We start from the raw sequence: 24,145 nt of genomic DNA on the forward strand, positions 1-24,145 counted from the left end.
ATGCTTGTTTTCTTTTCTTTTTTGGTATCCTAATAGCTCTGCCTCTTAGTTATCTATTGGTGTGCATAAAATGACCACAGACCCGTGATTTAAAACAATACACATACCTGGTAAAATGATGCAGACAGTGGAATCCAGTATGGCAATGACTCAAAATAAAATTAAACCTAGAATTAGTACTTCCGGGTATATATCCAAAACAATTGAAAGCAAGAACTTGATCAGATATTGTTTACCTACGTTCATAGCAGCAGTATTCACAATAGCTAAAAAGTAGAAATCCATGTGTCCTTCAATGGGTGAATGGATAATAAAATATGACATATACATATAAGGGTGGACAAAAGTAAGTTTATAGTTCTGAGTATGTGAAACAGTTTATTCTTATATTTTATTTATAATGTATTATTTTCCATATAAACAACTGTAAACCTACTTTTGCCAACCCCTATATATACATATATAGTTAGTGATATGTCTATATTTATACATAATGTTAGCATGGCAGTGATTGTTACATAACAATATGAATGTACTTTATACCATGGAACTCCACTCTTAAGAATAGTTAAAATGGTAAATTTTATGCTATATAGATTTACCACAACACACACACACACACACACACACACATACCATGGAACTCCACTCTTAAGAATAATTAAAATGGTAAATTTTTTGCTATATAGATTTACCACCACACACACACACATTTATCACCTCAGTTTCTGTGGCCCAGAGTCCTCTAGGTTCTCTGTTTAAGGTTTCTCACAAAGTTGCAATGAAAGTGGCAGCCAGGGCTTGGGTCTCATCTGAAGAACTGACCAGGGAAGGATCCACTTCCAGCTCCTGTGGTTGTTTGCTGAATCAGTCCCTCCAGGGATTGAGGTCTCAGTTCTAACTGGCTGTTGGCTGCAGGTTCTCTTTAGCTCCCTTCTATGTAGTCCTCTTCAAAATGGCAACTGGCTTCATCAAAGCATACCAGCCATAGGGACATAAACAAACCATGGTAGTGAGATAAATGTCACAATGTTGTTTAATCACAGACATGGCAATCTGAATATCATCATAATCTTTGGTTAGAACCAAGCTACATATGGAGAGAAGGTTACAAACAGCTATAAGTATCAAGATGTAGAAAACATTGGGAGTCATTTTAGGACTCTGTCTACCACAGTCCTGGAACTGTGAAGGTAGGTGCTAGGAAGAAGCAATAATTCAAAAGGGCATCTGGATTCTAGGAGCCCTACCAACAGCAGGGGTGCAGAGCAAAATAGAAGGTCAACCCCAAGTCTTTATTCAGGAACTCTGAAATTAGAGGTTGCAGTTGTGTCAGAGGCAGCCTCCTGAGCGATAACAATTATGTTATTTCAGGAAATAAACATCACCTGTCTGGGCCAAAGGATACCTAGAGCCTAAGACTGGTACCAGGATGGCAGGGATATTTAAGGTCTAGTTCAGCTCAAAAGTTCTAACCCTTGCCTGATGAATAGGTCCTTTGACTAAAGCGTAGGTTTTGGATTTGTCTAATACCTTCCTCTAAACCCCCCTCCCCATCACCACCACAGGACTTGGGATCTAATACCTGCTCTGGGTTTGAAAAGTCTGAGTACAAAATGTTCACTGAGGCCAATCAGCTTCCCATCTTTTCTGTCCATAAGATTTGGAAAATATATTTCTGAACCAAGGTCATGGGTGCTGCTCAGGACCTGGAATTTGAGGTACTGTTTTTTTCTGATTCTTGGATAACTGAATTCCTAGGTGATTAATGTAGCCTCTTTGGTCATGAACCTTACTTGGGGTGATGGAGGGAGATGGTGATGAGGCTGGAGTGCAGAGATAGAGAAGAATTTTGTGTCTGTTTTCATGAATATTTTTGTTGTACTTTTCATAGCGAGATGCTCACTAATGGAAAAGCAATTAAAAACAAACAAACAAACAAAAAGGATGTCACCCAGTAAAAGTAGAAAAAAAAATGAGCAAATTTGCCTTTCCCTAACGTAAAACAGTCACCTCCAATGTTCTGCAAAGCTGTCATTTGTTCTAAGTGACAAGAACTTCTGGTTCCAGAAATTTGTTTGCTTTTACTCAACACTTTGTGAAACCAATAACTACATTATTCCTCTATGGGAGTCAAATCCCCTCACTATGCAATCATGAAATACATAAATATTTATTTGCATAACATTGTTCAAAAATTGCATGTGCCTGTTTGCAAATTGCACATGTATTTAAAAATAAATGAGGATTTGCACAGCTCTATTTTTTGGCAGTGATTTTCCATCTGAATACAAAATAAATTTATAGGGTGGCCACAGTTAACTTTGTCTAACTCCATTATGTGCCATCATTATTGTTAAGTAAAATGAAACTCAGGTATATCAACCTAGAGCATTGACATCCATGACTAAGTGGTACTTTTTTCACTTAACCTACAAATAGTGAGTTGGATATATAATCCTGGCAGTGACGTTCTGACCATGAAGAGCTGGTACCTTAGTCATCCCATGACAACTATGAATCCAAACAAGGGGTCCAGCCAAGCCTCAACTGTTGTCAACCAATAAATTTGTTTCTAGCCAATTTTTTTTGGTGTGTGTTCCAAATCCACTGAGCTCAAGGAATCCTTCATGGGAAAAAAGTGCCAAAGACTAATTAATTATGATAATTTTTGTAATAAAGAATTCGATATTCTGGACAGTATCAGAGGCCTCCCTCATCAAAATGAGGATAACAGTGTAAAAGCCCCACTTTTATTGAAATGAACTTTTTCCTCCTGATTCCAAAGCTGCAAATATAAAACCAAGAACTGTTTTTGTATATTTCCATCTAGAAATTCACACCATCCCCCACTGCCATGAACACATTGCTCTTTCTAGAAACATCATTATTTTCAGTGTTACCAATGTACTCTTTAAACTCAAATTATTACCTGGAGTTTTAAAGCTCCCTGTTATCAAGGATATTATTTTTCCTCTCTTATTTCTTCCCAGAATACCCTTAACTTGCTTATCAATCTTGGAATGCAATTGAGGGACCAAATCATTAAAAATATATTTGGCTTTCAGAGAGGCCTCCCTCATCAAAATGAGAATAACAATGTAAAAGCCTCACTTTTATTGAAATGAACTTTTTCCTCCTACTGATTCCAAAGCTGCAAATATAAAACCAAGAACTGTTTTTGTATATTTCCATCTAGAAATTCACACCATCCCCCACTGCCATGAACACATTGCTCTTTCTAGAAACATCATTATTTTCAGTGTTACAAATGTACTCTTTAAACTCAAATTATTACCTTAAGTTTTAAAGCTCCCTGTTATAAAGGATATTATTTTTCCTCTCTTATTTCTTCCTGGAATACCCTGAACTTGCTTATCAATCTTGGAATGCAACTGCGGGACCAAATCATTAAAAATATATTTGGCTTTCAAGCTTTCCAGGGAAATTTCTCAGCACACCAAGACTCTCTGAAAGTCTTGCTCTACCAACCAGACAATTCCAGAAGCCTTCTTTGCTTTTGTTGCTCCAATTTACCTGACAGTTATTGGGGAAATTATTTGTGGGAACAAATGCTTGAATATAACAGAATTTTGTACCTGCCGGTATATGGTTTGGATTTCAAAATCTACCTCTGTCTCACTCTTTAAACATTTCCCCAAAGACCTCCTAGACTCTAGAAGACATGGGTTCTGTATAATCCTTAAGATGGGCAAAACATATCTGCCCAGCCAGTGTGGTTAAGTAGTTGAGTGTCCACCCATGAACCAAAAGGTCACTGGTCCCATTCCTGGGCAGAGCACATGCCCAGGTTGTGGGCTAAATCTGTGTGTGTGTGTGGGGGGGGGGGGCAGGAGACAGCTGATGATATTTAGCTCTCATTGATGCTTATAGCTTTCTATCCTTCTCCCTTCCTCTCTATAATAAATTTTGAAAAGCATATTATAAAAAAAGATGAAAAAAAACCCACATCTGATTCCATTCACTTCCTGTGGAGATAAAATAGAACTACTATTTATACAAATATATATATATGATGGCCAGCCAATTATTTTTGATGGCCCAGGACAAAAAATTTAATGAAAAACCCACATGAAAGGTATAAAATGGCTTATTCATTTATTCACAAACAGTCAAATAAGATGGCATATTGCATTCTAGTTCCATGACACTGTTTTATTGCAAATAATGAATGCTTTTAGAAAATAAAAATGTGGTATAAATTTAAATAAACTCCAATATCCTCAGTTTTATTTTTTCCATCTGATATTTTATGTATTGACTTGCTGTGCTGCAGTGCACCATACTTAACTCTATAAAAACAATTTGATTTTCAAAACCATAGGTAGGATTGACTTAGAATAGATATGTATGCAAGTTTAATATGATATTTATGCTCAAGAACTACTTAGAAAGGTAAGAACTCCGGACCATACACACAAAAACACATTCATTAGGCTTTAATATCTTTATGGATAACTCCAAGTTTCATACATGTATATATAACTTCATATATAAATAATTAGGGTATGTGTGTATATATTCATATAATTGTATATGTAATTAAACATATATAAATATCCTTGAACTTAAATTTAGACATTTAATCCCTGTTTTATACAAAATATTGTCAAATTTGTAGAAAAGCTTACTTTGAAAAATGATTTATTGTTGACATCAAAGCTCTACCTACCATTAAACTATCTCCCCTCATCATGTCTCCTTCTGTTCTCTGCTTATAATGCTGGAGCTGAGACTACAAACTACACTGCTCCTTCATTAGATGGCTTCCTGGTAGGTCCCATAAGAAAAGACACAAAGGAAGACAGGAGGAGGGGAGAAGGAATTGCTCCTTCCTATTATTATTGCCGTGTGTAGCAGCAGTGTCTTTCTCCCTAGCATCAGCAGTGTTCCAGGCTCCAGTTTCTTTTGTTATCCCCCAAAATATCCTTCCTGTACCTCTTTAAAGGCAGCAGAAACATCTGAGTATGGTTTCTGGAAATGGTCTGGTGGTTACTTCGTAATTAACGTAATGCTGAGAACTTTACTAAAAGGAAATGGAAAATTGGCAATCCATGGCATACAGTTTCATCATAATTAAGTAAAATACCACCTGTGGCTGATTGTGATAAAGATCGTACTGGAGTGAATGGTTTGGGCACTAAGTGGAAACTTCGTTTGATTGTATAGTAACAATGAAGACAATTAGGGCAATGAGTAAGATAGCCAATGCTTGCTGCACTAGAGCACTTTCTGAAGTAAGCTTGAGTTTTTAACCTCTGAGGTCAATTCAATGTCAATGTAACAGAAAGCGTCAATAGTGGCCTAAAACTACTATCTAATTTCTTGTATCCATAAAGAAACAGCTCTGAAAAATAAATTCATTTTTTTGTATGGGTTGCAAAATTACAAGATAATGTAATTTACAGATAGAAACACTCTTATGTGAATATAAGGGCATTGCAAGAACTAGGATCCTGAATCTTGGAATAGAGACATCTAGATAAATTTAGAAGTTAAAAATCTTAAAATCCTTGAATCTTCCATGTTATTCTACCAATGGGAACATCCTACCTCTCATTTCTGAGAAAACTAAACACATGTTGATAAAATTTTAATAACTTAATTTACTATGCTAAATTCACTTTGCTAAATACTACGGTGGTTTTTATTTTTCTGAGTGGACTGTGACTGATATAATATTTTAATACCTTTTTATTCTCCTTAAAATATAATGAACTAAGGTGAGAAATATTTTTTATAATCTGCATTATTCATTATGGCTAATTTGATTTTTATCTGTGCATTTTTTAAAGTAGTAAATAAAATATTTAATGGCCCATATTTGTTAGCGCAGAGATCTTTTGATTTAAATACATCTCACAATGTATTGTCTATAAATATTTCACAATATCTAAGTTTTCTATACATATAAAGTACCTATAGTTTTCACATCATTTTCTTTCCATTCCCTTTAAATTTCAGTGATACCTACTGTTGGCAAGACCAATAACTTTAAACCAAACCACAGTTTCCATTTACTCCAAACATCTACCTTTCAATGGTCATCCACCAGGTTTAACTTCTCAGTTTCCAATTTAATTGCCAAAATTCAATTCATTCACTGAAGATCTATGTGTCAGCATTATAAATCCTGACACTGAGGCAAACTGGATACACATGTGCCCCTTTTTATTCTTTCTACTCCATCTTAACAATCCCCTATTGGTCCTCCTGCCTCGTTTCTTTTCTTTTATGTACATTATGGTTTTTGTCAATGACTTATATTTATTGGCAGTATTCTAAATGAATATCTCTAAAAATTGGTAACAAAAAGAAGATGTCAATATGTATCATGACTGTGGTAAAGGAAAAACTACCATACACTGTCTTTGAAGCCATCTGACATACTGTTATTAATATTCCTGGAGTTGATGGACTCAAAATAGAAAAATAAGCAGAATTGTCTAATACAATGGTTCCAATCTTCTTTCCAGAAGTATTATATCAGAGATAATGGTATGATATTTAACTAAATTAAGTATATCTACTATGCCATCATGAAAGATATAGGGTGTTCCAAAAATGTATATACGGACTTTGAATAATTATAAAGTCAGTGTTTATTAAAATGCATTTTCTTTTCAGAATTGAGCTACCAGCTGTTACAGTATGCATACATTTTTGGGAAACCCTGAATGTCTATATATTTCTATTTATCTACCTATGTGTATGTGTTATTTATAATGGGCTTTTGCCTCACAGATATACAACTCTGTAACAGACAATATGCCTCACTGGTCCTTTCCAATGCCATTTCCAAGCTTCTCTGTTTGGTAAAACAACTGAAAGCAATAGCAGGTATGTGTTGATTTGCTAATAATGAAGTAAAAATGCCAGGCTGCCCTTCACATATCCAGAGTCCATTTTCATTTGGAAAAGTTTGATGTCCTTAATATTACAAAAAATACTTCTATTTTCCTATCTTGAAGAAGCAAATAAACAAAATTGGTGAACAGAGCTGAGCTACCTGAGAGATTGAAATGTCCAACACCCAGTAGCACTTGTTTTATTTTGGAGACTTAATGTTTCAGACATTTAAGGGAATATTTGTTAAGACATTAGCTGACCACTAAAGCTAAGCTAACCTAACAGAGGCTTCGTTGGCCACAGGCAACAAATAATACATACTTTCATATTTAGAACAGACAAGTCACTAAATAAACAGCAACCACAATAATAAATAGCAACTGCAAACTCTGGCGAGGGGAGAGAATCTGAAGGCGCCACATCATATTATAGAAAATATTCAGTTTTCAACAATTATGAGACATGCAAAGAAACTATAAAGTATGGGCCATACACAGGAAAACAAATACAGCCAATATAAACAATCTCTGAAGAAACATAGACATTGGACTTATTAGACAAATCAGCTGTTTTAAATAAGATTAGAGGACTAAAGAAAATCACAACGAACGAACTAAAAAAAGTATGAGACTGTGTCTTGGCAAATACTTTCACTAAATAGACACAACTTTTAAAAATGAACCAAATAGAAATTCTGGAGATGAAAAATCAATAATGAAAAGAAATTCAATAGAGGGGCTTGAAGGAAGATTTGAACAGGCAGGGAAACAAAAATCAGTGAACTTGAATAGAATTCTGTTGAGATCATCCAGTCCAATGAACAAACAGATAAAAAGAATGAAGGGAAATGTAAAGGACCACAGAGACCTGCAGGACATCATCAAGAATATCAGCACCTAGACAATGCAATCTCCAGGGAGGAGATGAGAAAGAAAGGACCAGAGAAAGTATTTGAAGATCTAATGGCAAAAGCTTCCAAGATTGATGAAAAATATTAATCTATACAACCAAGCAATTCAACAAACTCCAAGTGGGATGAAGTCAAAGAGATTCTCACCTAGATTTGTCTTACACTGTCATCAGCAGATATCGGAATTCATGTAGGCCCAAAGGCAATAGCATAACATCATCAAAGTGATGAAAGGAAAAGGCTCTCAATAGAGAATTCTATACGGAGAAAACACTATCAAAATGGAAGTGAAATTAGACATTCCCAGATACACAAAACTGAAAGAATTTACTGCTAATAAATATGCCCTTCAAGTAATACAAAAGGGAGTTCTTAAGGCAGAGATTAAAGCAAACTAAAGGGTAACATGTGTTTACACAAGTAAATTAAAGAGCACAGATAAAGATAATTACAAAAGTCGCCTAAATGCCTCCTTCATAGTGAACTCACTCCCTTTTGGAGCAACCTTCTTTATATGTAATACCTTAATTCGACCCAAGCATGCTACCTATTGTGTTTTTCACTCAGCGATGTTCCTTAGGGCACAAACAGCAAATTTAACGTCTATTCACATTTGAAAGCCTTGTAGTTATTTGAAAACACTTAACAGTTTCACTTGAGTCTTCTCTTCATAGGATTATTTACCACACACTGAAGTGCCAATCTCTTGCTTACCTAATGCTTGTCAACTATGTTCCCAGTGTTAGAGTGCCTGTTGTTCACATTCTGATACCTGACCCACCTTTTGAATTTTTGCATTACTTTAGTGTACTCACTCCTTTCCTTGAGTGTTGAGGGCTGAAGATACTCTTGTCTATAAGCTTCCATAAAACGTTCTTCAAGTCATTTTTATCTATGCCGTTTCTATCTCCTCAGTCATAATGTAAGGAAATCAAGTTTAAGATCATTATTTTTATTATGAGAATCTAAAATGTTAGATTTGAAGAACAGTTAAAAGCAACTAGAGCAACTGCCAGACCCATTTTGTACATAAGGCAACTGAGATCCTGGGAAATTAGATGATATTTTCTAAGTTCATACAAATAATATTTCCTTGTCACCTAATATGAGGGCTCTTTCTCAGAATATGACCATGGCATTTTGAAGTATAGACATCTCAAGCCAGGAGCTTGTCTTTCTGTTGACCATCATCTTCTTTTCTTGTCTAACACAATATTTTAAAATCAGAAGATGACAAATAAACTATGTAGAAACAGTTGAGATATCCTGTAAATCTTAGGCCTGTGTCCCATGTACGATGAATCATTATGGTTTTTGTCAACAATAAGTGGTGCCCACCATGGTTTATGTCCAGAAAACTCTCTCCATGCATCCTGTTTGACTCCTGTAGTCATTATGTTTGCAAGCCAAACTTTGACAGTATTATATACTTTTACTAACATTTTAGTATCTAACTAAGGCAATACAGAACTTGAATAAACATACATAAAAGAATATATACGTAACTATATAGATGAATACATGTGTGTGGATTAAGTTCTCTAAGGTTTTTCCCATGATTCAAGTAGTGTCAGAGAAACACAGTGGCTAAGAGGTCTCTGGAGTTAAAAATTCTGATTCAAATCCACATTTTACCACTTGGTAGCCATGTAACATTGGGAAAGTCATTTAAATTTACTGAGATAGGGTTTCTTTACTTGCAAAGCAAATATGACAGCATGTTTGGAAGACTAAAGAAAAAACGGGCAATTTAGCAAAGTGCTTAATAAATGTTCATTAATGAGATTTATTGCAGGCTGGGAACCAAAACCAAGGTCTCCTAACTTCTAATGCAGAAATTTTTCTCTTGTGCCTTTCTTTCACACCTATCATTTTGTAGGCTCATCCCTAGTTCCCGTTCTCTGCTGCTTTGTAAAATAGGAACTCCATGCATGAAGTGAAGAGATTCTGAAATGTCTTATGTCTAAGCACTCAATGAGCAACTGGACATTTTCAACATTCTGTGCTCACTAAATCCACCCTCAAAGATTTTTAAATGGGAAATTTCATGACTGTCCTGTGTGGGCAGGGCTCACTGAGTCATTTATTTAGTTTAGTCCTGAATAGGACTAAATGGTTTAAGTCCAAATAACCATGTTTGTTAAAGAATAAAAAAAGAGGATAATAAAATTTCATGCTTTGATGATATGTCAATGGCTGTGGAAGTACAACTGATCTTTTCAAATGTTGCTAAGAGACTTGTACAATTCATTTGCCACCTAGTGGGCACTGTTAAATCAATATTGTGAAAAAATTTACCTGTGTACTCAACCCCATGTCTGGGGCAGCCAGACTTTGCAGCCAGACATTAAATTTTCATTTATCTTTCTTCTCTCTCTAGTTTGGGAACTGGAAACCTTGGTCATTTTAGTGAAATCTAAAATATAGAATCACATTTTTCTCTTAGGATTTTGAGTTATATTTAATAATTATCTTAATAAATCCTAGATAGCTTGAAAAATTCACACAAGATCAACACATGCTTTTTCCCATATAAAATCAGAGAAATAAAGTTTTTGCCCTTTCTCTTTCCATTTCCTAATTAGGTTAGTACCACCCATTCACATGATTCTGGAACTGAAGTCAGTAGTGAGATGGTATTTGTGGCACTGGTGTGTGGACATACACACGTTTATCTGCTGAGGAAATTCCTTGGATACTTATTGACAAATGGAAGCATTTGTCATATGAGAGAGACTTCTGGTACCTACACACAGCCCACTTCTTATAGCAAGGCCTCATTTCTTTTGGCAGTGAAGAGGTACTATTAACCTTTATCCCAAGTGTTGGTGTAATGGCTGCAAGTTGGGATGGAGGGCATATGTCCAGAACAAGAAGGTTGAATCGAACAGCCTCAGGAGAAAAGCAGGAGACAAGGAGGTCAGAAGGCCAATAAAGAGAAGGTCATGGTGATAATGGAGACATAGTAGCCTTAAAATGTCTGAAGAAGTCAGAGCTTCTAAACCCCCGCCTTCCATCAAAGTCTGCCACCTCCAGACATGGAGAACTCTTCATGAAGCTCCTCAATCCACAGTTGGGGTTGGGTTTTCTCTATTACTCCCTTTTGCTTTTTACCTTTTCAGGTGACAGTTTCTAATTCATTGAAGGCCCTCCCAACATTTCTAGGGATATGGACTGTGAAGAAACCTGTAGCTTTTGCTTAATTGTATAAGTGGTATTAGAACTCCCAGATGAATTCTTCAAGTGAAGATCTTCCTCAATTTATTTCACTTTCTTAGCATATAATTTCACTCTCCAATTAGTGTTTACCCTAATTGTACTTAAATGTCTCATAAAGTGATCAGTAAATGTTACCTCAGCTTTTCCCAACTATTATTAGAAAGAATTTCTCCTTTTTTTAATTATGAACCAGTGCCTCGACTAACCAGACCATAATGGATTTATTAAACATTATATTTTCTAAAGAACATACACATGGTATTTTTAGGGTTCACTCTGAGCTGTTATTGTTGTATGCCATTAACTAATTGCCAGGATTCATTGCCAGCCTCTTCAAACCCATACTTGGTAATATTCTCTCCATCTTTCAACCTGTTTTCAGAGCTTCCATTTACTTGAAACTATCCCTTTATTTCTGTATAACTTCTCCTGGTGGGCAAATTTATTGATACTTATTCTTTCACTATTGAGTCATCACTTTTTACTTATAACTATACTGAGTGCTATGAAGGATATATTGATGAACCACATAAAAATGCTGCCTCAACAAATACGCAGGCTAGTAGGATGCAAGGGAGACCAATATTTTTGGATCATTGACTATTGAGAAGGCAAGATTAATGATAGACATTATTTCAAATCCACCACAAAGTAACTGTGATGATGAGAGTTAGGTTTTGGGAAGTTACACAGTTTTTCAAGATCACAGGTTTATAACTCACAGACCTCTGATTGTTATTCAGGTCTGCATGATTCCAAATTCCATGTTCTTTCAACCATATCATATATTTACAAATTAATATAATGCAAGGCAGAAAAGCAATCCCTTATATGAGATTAAAAAGGTCAGAAGAGAAATTAGTCTAACATTTCCCTTGTTCAGATTTGTGTACTTATTGACAAATGGAAATTGATAGACTGTTGAGTGAATGTTCCTGTTTATTGTAACAGAAGGAGAGAGAGGGTTTACAAAAGCCTTGGGAAAGAAAAGGAATTGGAGTTTGCTTTGAAAGAATAGATTGACACATTTCAGAAACTGAGAAAATAGATTTCATGGAATATGGACCATAATGAATAAAGACACTGAGATGTGCAATTTTAGTTTGAGTTTGAATACCCAGTGAATAATCAAGTCTGAATAAAAGGTGTACAAAGGGGTAATGTAAATAAAACCCTTGCCTTACAGAGACACAAAAATCTGATGATAGAGTATTATACATTTGCCTGTATGTGCATACATAGGGAAATAATTATTTTGCTGCCGCAAGACTTTATTCCAAATAAAATTATTCTGTGAAATCTTTTCACAGCAACCTTGGGAGTTCCTTGGTGGATGGAGAGGTGTCATCTGAATTAGTCTGGAAAGTGTGCTATTCCTCTGAAGCCTTGTAATTTTTCTTAAAAAACACAAGGGGATTTTGTGTTTTGTCATATATTAATATCTGAACACCTAATTCATATATTCATGTATGCTTTAATGTAATAACACATTCCCAGAATAGTGATAAATCACATCATCTAACAAGATAGATCTTATTTATCCTGTGGCTTAACATATTTTGGGGCAAGCTAGTATAGAGCACAGCTGCATCATTTTAACAGTAATTTTATTAGGTATTTAATTGTTGTTATACCACACCCTTAGGCAGGAATAACATAGGCAATAAAACAACATAAGCATTCATTTTGCAATTTTAGGGAAATTTAAATTCATATAAAAATTAACTAGAGGCCCGATGCACGAAATTCATGCAAAGGGCTCAGCCCTCACAGCCCTGTCTTCATCCGGACAGTCATTCTGCTGTTTGGTCTAATTAGCATATTAGCTCTTTATTATATAGGATAGGGAATTACTTGAAATCATTTTGTGAATTCACAAAATCAGGACCAAAATGTCAAGGCTTAAAAAAAACCTTTTTAGTGGTACTCCCTGCTTGAAGAGATTTTGCTCTAAGGGCCAACTTCAGGGAAACATTATCTAAAATATCATCTGTCAGTCATTGAGGAGAAAGAATCATTATCTTCCAGGATGCCACCTTTCATAGATATTTACTCTCTCCTGCATGCCTTAGTTCCTCTAACTAGTAGTTTACTCTATGGATTAGCTTCCTATATCACTGCTGTAATAAATTACCACAGAGTTAGTGCTTTGAAACACCACAAATGTATGATCTTACATGTCTAGAGGTAAGGAAGTCCTTTGGTCCTTATAGTTTAAAATCAAGGTGTCAGAGAGCAGTGTCCTGTCCAGAGGCTCTAAGGAACTTTTTTCTCTTCAGCTTTTAGAGGCTGCCCACAGTCTTTGGCTTTTTGCCCCATCCCTCAGGTCTCAGTTTTCATTGTCACCTCTCCTTCTCGGACTCCAACCCTCTACACTCCCTCTTATAAGAGCCCTTGTGATTACATTGGATCCAGCTTCTGTAATTCAAAATAATCTCCCATATCAAAACCCTTACTTTAATCACATTTGCAAAGTCTTTTTGTCATGTAAGTTCACATATTGACAAATTCTGGATTAATACATGTGTATTTTTGGGGGGTGGGCAATTATTCTGCCTACCACACCCTCCATTTTTGAGCAGAAATAAAATTCCCAGAGAGCCTCTGTGGAAAGGACTTATCACCTCCAATACTGCTTTTTCTTATTGTTTGACAATTAGGTGGGCTCTATTCCTAAATGTTTCCTAGATCCACCCTATGTAAGCCATTAATGGAAGCTTCTCACCTAAGTGCAAAATTAGAGGTTCAGTCATGAAACCCAAATGCTTACTATGGAAAAGAATGAAGTCTAAATCATGTTAACACAGCATCTAAAAATCATAAGGTACTGGCTCTTATATGACATGACATTTTCACATGTGTGTACAAACATATATTTCACTATAGGTACACATTGATATATATGTATGGTGTACATATATATGTATGTATGTATATATACAAACATACATATGAAAATATATAAAATGTTTTCATGAATAACTGAATGAGGAAATAAATTAGTACATTATCTTTGTCTCCATTCCTTTTCTTCTCCTTTCCAAGCACATCTATCAGTCACCCACCTTGTGACAAACATTGCTGAGAATACAACAAAGAGACTCTTCCCTTCCCTGAAGGAACATGCAATCTTATGGGGAGAAGAAGGGACAAAACAGACTGTGTCTGTGACAAAAAGGTAAAGGAAAAGTATGCTTTGTGTGAGTTCAAAACAGGGAGCAACCATCTCATAAAATGCTTGGGAGTGTCCTAATATATGTTTATATTGCACATAAATATAAATACATTTCCATACATCTTTATACATGTATATCTACCTCACATGGACAAGGCCAGTATGTCATCTGATCACCAGTCTTTTTTGTTATTGTTGAGGCAGAGAAGTTAAATAAATCATCCCAGATCATAAAACTCAAAGATAATGAAGCAGGATTAAAAACATATCTCCTGGTCATGAATTTATTACTGCATCTTCTCTGTCCAAAACAAGAAAATGTAAAAAGAAGAAAAAATAGTATAAGCAGAAAAAAATGCTCATGTTTGAATATCTTCAACTACAGCAATGAACACATTACCCTGGGCCCACATTCAATTACAAATTCAATGCTGACCGAGTTCAATATTTGAATTATGAATCAGATAACTCTATTAATGTAGAGACATTTTATACCTTAAAGTTAAATATTAATTTTCCTTAGGAAATACTCTTCCCTTGTTTCCTCCGCATCAGTCCACATTGCAGGCAGAGGGGCAATTAGATATTCCATAAACATATCAATATTTTCTACATTGAGAGTGATGTAACTCCTACCTTGGTGCCAACTTCTGAGTCTAGCTCTGGACATTCCCTGGCCAAGGAAAGACTGAGACCCACTACTCATGTTTTTTTTTTATTATTGTTATTTTCTGTTTGATATTTGACCCTTTAAAATCTACACTAGCCGAAACCAGTTTGGCTTGGTGGATAGAGCGTCAGCCTGTGGACTGAAGGGCCCCGGGTTCTATTCTGGTCAAGGTGAATTTGCAGAAGACTGAAGGCTCTGGCTGGAGTGAAGACTGAAGACTGAAGACTGAAGAGGCTTGGCTTCTCCACTGTGGCCAGACCAAAGGCCTGGGTCCCAGGTGCCGGAGGAAAACTGGTGCCAGCAGCCAGGGGACGGAAGGCCTATTGCATGAATCTTTGTGCAACGGGCTTCTAGTAAATAATAAGTAACTTACAAAAGACAAGTGAGGCACATACCACATAGTAAACACAAATGCTTTGTGTATAGTAAAGTGGAACATGTTGCTATGTGAAAATAAAGAAAGATAAATAGAGCCCTACCTCATACACCCACAGTCTGTGTACCTTGGCCGATCCCCATTTATACTGACATTTTTTATCATTGGAAATAATAATGACCTTGCCTACTAGTTGTCACTGTTTTGCTATCAAGGGCTAATCTTCTAATCTTTAAATAGAATGTGAAAAACACTTTGTGCTACAATTGTCCACGTTTGGTTTTTACAATTTTGGATTTTTTAATATTTTCTAGAGATCCTGAAAGTGAACACTTAGGAAAAATCATAGCTATGCTATAAGATTACTGTGAAGTTTAAATAAAACAGAGTATGCGGAGTACCCAGTCATAGTTGAATAAGGGCAACTGTGAGACTGGTGTGAAGGAGCAAGTTAAGTAGCTAAAAAATGAGCCTACTCCATGACCCCACCTTCCTTTCTAAATTACATTTCGTTCCCTAGACACTGGAGACTGTACAGGAGAGGAGATAAGACTTTTATAGTCAGAATGCCTGGGCTTTCATCCCAGCTCCATCATTCACTAGCTGTGCATAATCATCAACACATTATTTAACTTTTTTAAACCTCAATTTTCTCACAGGTTCACAAGGCCATGATAATTGCACTTAGTCCATAGGGCTGCTGTGAAGATTAGAGACAGAGGGAGATGGAAAGAGTATGTACAAAGTGTTCAGAATAGTGAATGGCACATGAGAAGTGGTTAGTAAATTTGAGGTAATAATACCAAGACCAGTGATTTGCAGGGGTGCTTGGATATACCTCTCCAAAATGCAAAGAGTCAACCATTGCTGTGGTAAATGCCAGCATGGTGGCAATCGGCTCCAGATTTCATGATATCTCGTCTCTGTAGTTGGTTAGTTGGTTTTAAACTATTGCCTGTCCTAAAGTATCTTCCAAAGTACGCAGAAATTAAACAGAAATGGCACAAATGCTGTTACACTTTTTTCTAACTCATATAACCAAGATCAATAAATCTCAAAATTATTTCTGAGTTGTGGAAAGTCCTTAGCATCCTTGTTAACATAAATCTGAATTTGTTTCCTGCTGCTGCTGTAGCATATTACCACAAATTTTATGGCTTCCAATAACAGAAATTATTTCATAGTTCTGGTGGTAAGAAGTTCAAATTATAAGGTGTCAGCAGACTTGATACCTCTGGAGTCTCCATAGGAGAATCTATTCCTTGCCTCTTCCAGCTTCGAGTGGCTGCTGGCTTCCCCGGCCTGTGGCCACATTACTCCATCTTGCTTCTATTGTCTTATCTCCTCTCCCTCTGAAGTCAAAGCTGCCTCTATCCCTCTTACAAGAAAGGTTGTGATTATACAGGAGTGGGAAAAATTAAATTTACAGCTGTGAGTATGTGAAACCCAGAATTTATTCTTGTTTTATTATTATTTATTTGTTATTGTATTATTTATTATTATTATTAACCTACATTGCCCACTGCTGTATGTAGGTCCACCTAGATAATACAGGATAATCTCTCCATCTCAAAACCCTTAATTTAATTCCATCCACATCTAAGGTAACATTTGTCATATAAGGTAACATTCACAGGTTCCAGAAAGTAGAAAAATAGCTTAAGCTAAAAAGAAGTAATAACATTAAAAAGCAGAAAACACAGCCCAGCTGGCATGGTTCAGTGGTTTCAGGTTAGCCTATGAACCAGGAGGTCATGGTTAGAGGTCATGATTCCCAATCAGAGCACATTACTGGGTTGCAGGCTCAATCCCCAGTAGGAGGTGTGCAGGAGGCAACCGAATGATTCTCATCATTGATGTTTCTGTCTCTACCTCTCTCTCTCTGAAATCAACCCTCTCTCTCTCTCTCTCTCTCTCTCTCTCTCTCTCTCTCTCTCTCTCTCAAATCAATAAAAAGTAGAAAACACAGAATAGGTATGCAATGCATAATGTAGTATTTGTGTGTATGCACATGTGTGCACACATATGTGTGTACACACCCTTAGATGACATTTTTCTTCAGGAGAGAGCCTACATTTATCCTTTCTTTGTTATCGCTGCTATAAGGTCTGTAGAGCCCAAGCAGGCATACAGAAAGCACTGCATATGTTTATCTGACAGTCTCTAATTGATTTAGATACTCCAGGTCTGTTCTCACTGTCATTTCCATTTTGTGCCACAAGAGTTAGAACCACCTCCATTAAAAATGCATCCTTTCAACACTTCTTTCCTCACAATGAATAGAAACGTAAAGGTTTCTGTTTTGATTTTCCAATGTGTAAACTGAAGGTCAGAGAGAAATGTTTGCAAGCCCATTAAATAAATATATCTAAGCAATAGAGTGTATGGAAATAATTTCCAGCTGTTTTGCCTATGGTTCTACTCTCTGTAAATGTGTGAGTTAGTATAAAGGAAGGTGTTAGGCAGAATAAAATCAGTAGGTAGGCAACTGTATGAAGGTTGATTCCCTGTCTCTAAGTGCTGCTCATTGAAAAATGACCAGCTTTGCCTTTTGATAAAGAAATGCAAATAAGGATCATGTTTGATTCATTATTAATTATATTTTTCTCAAGTAAAAAATGATTTTATATACTTTTATTATTTGGTTTTAATTTATGGACATCAACTTACTTGTTTGTACTATTTGTGCTTTCTACATATGGATTACTGGGGCTAAGTATTTTAGTGGTTTTAAGAGGCCATGGAGTCTTCAGGGTGCTGGATTATTCACTGGAATTGAATAGTACAAAAGAGAAGGAGTTAGTAGCTTTGTAATGAGAAAAGTTTAAAGCATTTGAACATCTAGGGGAAACATTTTGAACACTTACATCCCAGTTATTATGACCATTATAATGCCCCTATAGAAGCAAGTAAGAATTGAATCCATCCCCATGGACCTCATACTATGGACTACCAATGGTCAAAGTATTTTTAACAGCATTTGGCACAAATTTTTCAATTCCTTTGACTACAGTCAGTAGAGAATTGGCTGAAACAATCAAGACTCTATGACAGTATACCCCTTATATAGATGCATATCTACCCACTGGATCGTGGATGATGTATTTATATATTATGTACTTTTTAAACTTGAAATCCAGTCTAAAATAGCAATACAAGTTCCTCAACAGTTGATGTGTTTTTCATAGAGATGATGAGGAAGAGTGTAATCTCAGCCTATTAAAAATGGTTTTCCCCCTCATCACAATGTCTCTGCCATTATTCCAGCTTATCTAGCTTGTTAGTTTCTTGATGAACTTAATTGTCAGGATGCCATATCCTGCTGTTCTGTTTACCATGAAGACTCCCTAGTAGATGAAACGTATCAAGGAGGTTCTGAGGAATAAATCATGTCACTCAAACTTAGGGTGCAGCTGCTATCTAGACAAGAATGTCAATGAAATAAAATTTAGCTGTGCAACATGCTAATAAAATAAGGAAATCCCAGCATTTCTCTTCAAAATGATAACAGCCTGACCCATATGTAGTCTTATTCTCTGTAGAAATTGGTGTTTTCCGTAAGTTTTTGAGACTAAAACCAATAGATATGAAGCAGAAAGAAATGATGCATGTTAAGAAATGAAGATAGCTCCTAATGGGTTAGAAAAATGGTACCTCTTTGTTGCCTGTGCACTATTGGTGAGCTTGCAGCATTTTACAACTCTTTATGATGAAACAATTCTATTTCTTTCAGCAACAGCAGATATAATTTCCTTATCCATCATTAGAATGGCTTAATACCTTCACTAATCCACACATCATAAAGCAGAGAGTGAATTTTGTACCTCCTCCAATTACTCATTGCCCCTTTTCAAAAAAAGAAAGCACTGTTATCCGCTGGTTCCAAAATCAGACGAAAGCCCAGGATCTTCAGGATCCATCCAATTAGAAAGCGAAGATTAAAGAGATGGGGCTTCTATTGCCACTATTTCTTTATAGCCCTGATTACATTGTTAGGCTTTGGAACAAATTAGAAATGCACATTCCAATATTGGATGTGTAACAGTGGAGATCAGCCATGATGAGTCTTGGGAGCAGGGAGCTGGTTTCCTCACCAAATCCATGGAGACCTGTGGGGTGCTCCCTTTATCCTTTCCCTTTTTGCCCAGTGGTAAGACCTCTCATGAACAAAGTACATGGGGCTGGGTTTGAAAGTAGCAGCTCAAAACAGAGCTGAAGATTGAGTCATTGCTCTCAGAGGAGCCCCAGTAATATCTTAGTCTTTAATCTGCTGAATATCTCTTCTAAAGGCTCTCTCTTTCCTCTGTACAGAGCACTGCTTTGATTTGTATTCAGAATGAATTGGGGAGAGGGAAGAGGCATTTATAATGCCATAATAATAACCCCGTCAGTCTGTAAGACATGGGCCGCAATGGAACTTGTAATTTTGGGTGATTTTCTAAAATTGCTGTGGTATGACGAATAACATGTACTATAAATGAAAGGCCACTGATTAGCTGGTAGATTGGCCACTGGCCATAATTTAAAAACTGGGAGACTCAGAAGATACTGTGCTAAGAGAAATTCTGATAATTTAGTCCCATCAACAATTTTGGGAATTATGGATGTTAACTGTCTCATGAAACACTATGAGACATAATACCAAGAATACAGGATTGATAATTTAATCATGGGGAAAGGAGATAAATCATCAAAGTAGTAAATATAACCATAAATAGGATTTTAATGGTAAATATACAACACTCCCTTTTCCCACCGTATAAGACATCATCAATCTACCAAAAAACTCGTTCATGAATATCTCACGACCTGTTGTAACAGAAACCTCCAAGCAAACATTCCTAGCCTTTCAAATGAAAATCTATGTGTAATTTCTGATCTCCGACCATATGCAGAGTATTTCATACTCTGACCCTTCCTATAATGTGTCTGTTTAGAGCAAACATAACTTTTAAAAAGTGGCATTTTCATCAAGTACTTGGCCTTCCCTGTCACTACTTTTAGAATAGCTAGTGTCTGTTTGTTACTTTACCATGTATTAACACTTGCATATAAGGTTTTAAAATTTACTCAATTGCTTCATAAATATTACCTTTTGTGATCCTTACAATGACCACATAAGGTAAAACAAGACAAGTATCATTGTTACTAATCTAAGATTTAAAAAGCAAAAATAACAAACCAGTGAACAAAAGAAATGAACAAAGCAGCAGCTTTTTGTATATATGAGAACATGTTCAAGGGTAATTTTTTAAAAAAAGACCAGCTGCTAAAATAAAGTTTGAGAGTAAATTATTAATGTCTACTCCGAGCATCTAAGAATTCTTTGGCTGCATCGAGAAAGGGTCTTCCTAGTTTTCCTGAGGTCATACTTGGGTCCTTTTTGCAACTGAGAGCTGCCTTGTCTAATCCAACAAGTCTGCCATAAATAGTATCTCAAGGTGGCAAAAAGTGACACAATAATATCTCACAGGGAAAAATTGCTCTTCTCATTCTCCAGGGAATTTTTTTATACTGAAGCAAGGATATTTAATTACTCATCTGTCTATGTGACTGGCTATAAATATTAGGTAACTACCTTGCCTTACTATAATGAAGCATAATGTTTCCCTTTATCATCACCTGTATTGTGTATCATTAAAAAGGTGTCAGAAAGAATCTGTGGTCAAAAATAATGAGTTTCTTAAATAGTGAAACAAATATCTACCATATGACCCAATTACTACACTCGTAGGTATTTATCCAAGAGAAATGAAAACATGTTTTTACACAAAGTCTTGTACATGAATGTCCATACAGCATTATTTATAATACTAGAGGCTCAGTGCACAAATTTGTGCACGGGTGGGGTGCTCCATGGCCAGCAATAGGGGCTGATCTGGGCAGTCTAGCCCAATCCCTATTGGGGCAATCGGGGCTGGTCAGCGATGCAGGGGAGGGACTGTGGGAGGTTGGCTGTGGGAGCACACTGACCACCAAGGAGCAGCTCCTGTGTTGAGCGTCTGCCCCTGGTGGTCAGTTCGTGTCATAGCAACTGGTCAACTGGTCCTTTGGTCCTCAGTTGTAATGGTTGCTTAGGCTTTTATATATATAGATTAGCAAACTGGAAAAAAAACAATGTCCTTCAATAGGGTTGTTCCCAGAGAAAATTAGGACATTTCACATGGGATTTAAAATCAGGTCTGACTAGTTCTAGATAACCTTTTCCCTTTTGTAGAGGACATGAGTGATCATTGGCTGGAGGTACTACCACTGCCTATATACAAGACTGGTCCTGATAGCCAGTGAGTCAAGATATCCCCTCACTCCCTTCCATTTAGGTTGGGTATTTATGAGTTTAGGTTGGGTATTTATGAGTATTGGCTGTGCACAAAAGATGAGAGGGACATCTAAATCTTGACTCCTAGTGAGGGTAGAGATTTCTGTCAGAGACTCAGAGAATCCTCGGGCTCAATTCTTCTTTGGGCAGAATTAGCCACTTCCCTTCTACAAGACTCAATAGGAACCCCTCAAGGAGAGGAATGAGGTGCCCTATGTCAGCAAGAAGTGAAGGGATTTTTCTTGATAACTTAGTCTGTGTCAAGCAATTGTTAGACTTTTCCAGACTTATCTTACAAAAATGTTATTTCTATGTCCCTTCATTGTGCCTGCACACTTTCTAGAGGTTGAAGTAGAAAAAGGAGATAGGAAAACAAAAAAAAATAGGAAACTAAGATAACTCAGTTTAGTGGAACTTAAAAAATTCTTGTTTTTCCAGTCTTATCTCACAAAAACGTTATTCCTACACCCCTTTATATGCCTGGACACTTTCTAGAGGTTGAAATAGAGAAAGTAGAAAAAGAGGGGAAACTAAGTTAAAACTCAATTTGGTGAAATTTAAAAATTTGTTTTATGACTGTTGTTACTAAATTGAAGTTGTTGTTTTTTCCTAAACTCTATAACTTTTAAACTTTTAAACACAGACTTGAGAACTGCCATCTGACTTGCCTTTTATATGATATTTAAGCAATTTTCAGTGCTTAATTCTTTTACCTGTCATGTTCCCTTGTTTGGGGAATGAGAATCATATGGTTCTGAGTTATTTTATTTCCAACTTTCTTGAAACTTGTAAAAAGAACACAGGGGACTAATATATGTGAGAATGGGGATTTAACATATATGTCTCTGTATCTACAGAAACCATTTCAGTTGGTGGACACTAAAATAAATATAAATTAACGTACTTAATTATTACAGATGGGCTCTCAGTGATTGTGAAGAGCTTTGAGGTAGCTTCTTTTTCTCCCTTTCTTTCTGTAACTAATCAATATTCTTGAGCATGTGGCATATTTCAGGACCTGGGGAAATACAGAGGGTCATGGTCCTGCCCTAAGGAAAGCATGTGAACAGACCCATGAGTGGGTGATTGGAATGTGGAGAGAATGGTGCCATGACATGGCTAACACAGGAGCGATGAGACACGGAGGAGGGGAGTTGATGCCATGGCACACTACAGGCAGAGCTGACAACTGCTGTGGCATTTCTGAACAGGGTGTCCATCCATCCAGTACCAAAAGGATAGATGGATGGTGAAACTAGATGACTTGAGAGTCTTTGGGCTTCTCATTTTAGGATAAGATGGAATCAGAATTAGTGTTTCTTGAGATGCAAGAGGGATTCGAGTTTACCCAGTAGTCTGTGGTGGTGTTCTCCTTTTCAGTTACTGAAAATGCAAGGGGAAGAAGAAACAATTCTTTTTTACATATAATTGAGATTCCTATGTATCTCTCCTCTTGTACAAAAGTTTAAGTGTATATTCAGAACTATATCAGCTAATTCAAATAATTTTGTCTGATGCTAGTTCAGGCAAGAACTAGGCAGCATACCACTCATGGCTTAATTAGGTCATATTAAAATACAGCAATTTCATTGCAATTAGTGCTATAATAATTTATTTATAAAATGCCAGTGCATGCATTTGTATTTGATAACCACTTACCTTCAGTCTGGTACTGTGTGTGCCCCATTAAACTATAAACTACAAAGTCATTAACCTCCATTCCACTGTGATCGTGCTATTAAGTAGCATCCAGGACCTTCTCTAGTTGAAATACAATTGCCAGATCATTTATCTGTAACTATTTAATTTCCCTGTGATCTTCCAAAAGCTCTTATCACTGCTAATTAAGCAGGTGTGACCTGTGCCGAAAACAGGTGGCCCTCCATGAACATCTGGCTAGGATTCAGAATTGGATCAGGTCTTATTAGTGCTCTCATTTGCCTCCTATTTGCCTTTGGTCATTAGTGATTATGGCAGCTCAATACATGTTTTCATGTTCAGGATCATCAGGGTTTGGGAGACTTTAAAGAGAGCACTTGGCACAGGACCAAGTACACCATGGATAGACTGTGGAAGCAAAGCACTCCTGCTTTTGAAGCATGACATTTGCTTTTTAAAAATAAGAACATTTACTTTTGCATAAATGAAATACTAGTTTTGGTCTAAACTTTTCTTTTCTTCTTTGTCAACTACTTCCTATCTTAATTGACTTGTGATAAAGCTTTTTCTTATCTCTGAGCCCCCAGCCTGCCATGTATTCCTATCATAATTTTTCAGCATTGATTAGCTCAACAGGCTTCCACAGACTCTGGAACAATGTCAATTTCAACCCCAGAGCCCAGCTTTGCCACTGAGATGATTAGAACAGTAAGATGGTGGTATTAAGTAGTACTTTACATAGAGACTAGAGGCCCGGTACACAAATTCATCCACAGGTGGGATTTGGCCTGCCCACCCCAATCAGGGCCAATTGGGCTGGGCCAGCCAGGCTACTCCTATTATGAGACTTAACAAAATTCATCACTGAGAACAAAGATTCACAATTGTAAATGGAAGATTATAAGAGAGGGTTTCACGTGCCAGCAAAAGTTATTGGTGTGCCATGT

The sequence above is a fragment of the Myotis davidii genome, unplaced genomic scaffold (assembly GCF_000327345.1).
Source record: "Myotis davidii unplaced genomic scaffold, ASM32734v1 scaffold107, whole genome shotgun sequence".
In the NCBI taxonomy this organism is placed as follows: domain Eukaryota; kingdom Metazoa; phylum Chordata; class Mammalia; order Chiroptera; family Vespertilionidae; genus Myotis; species Myotis davidii.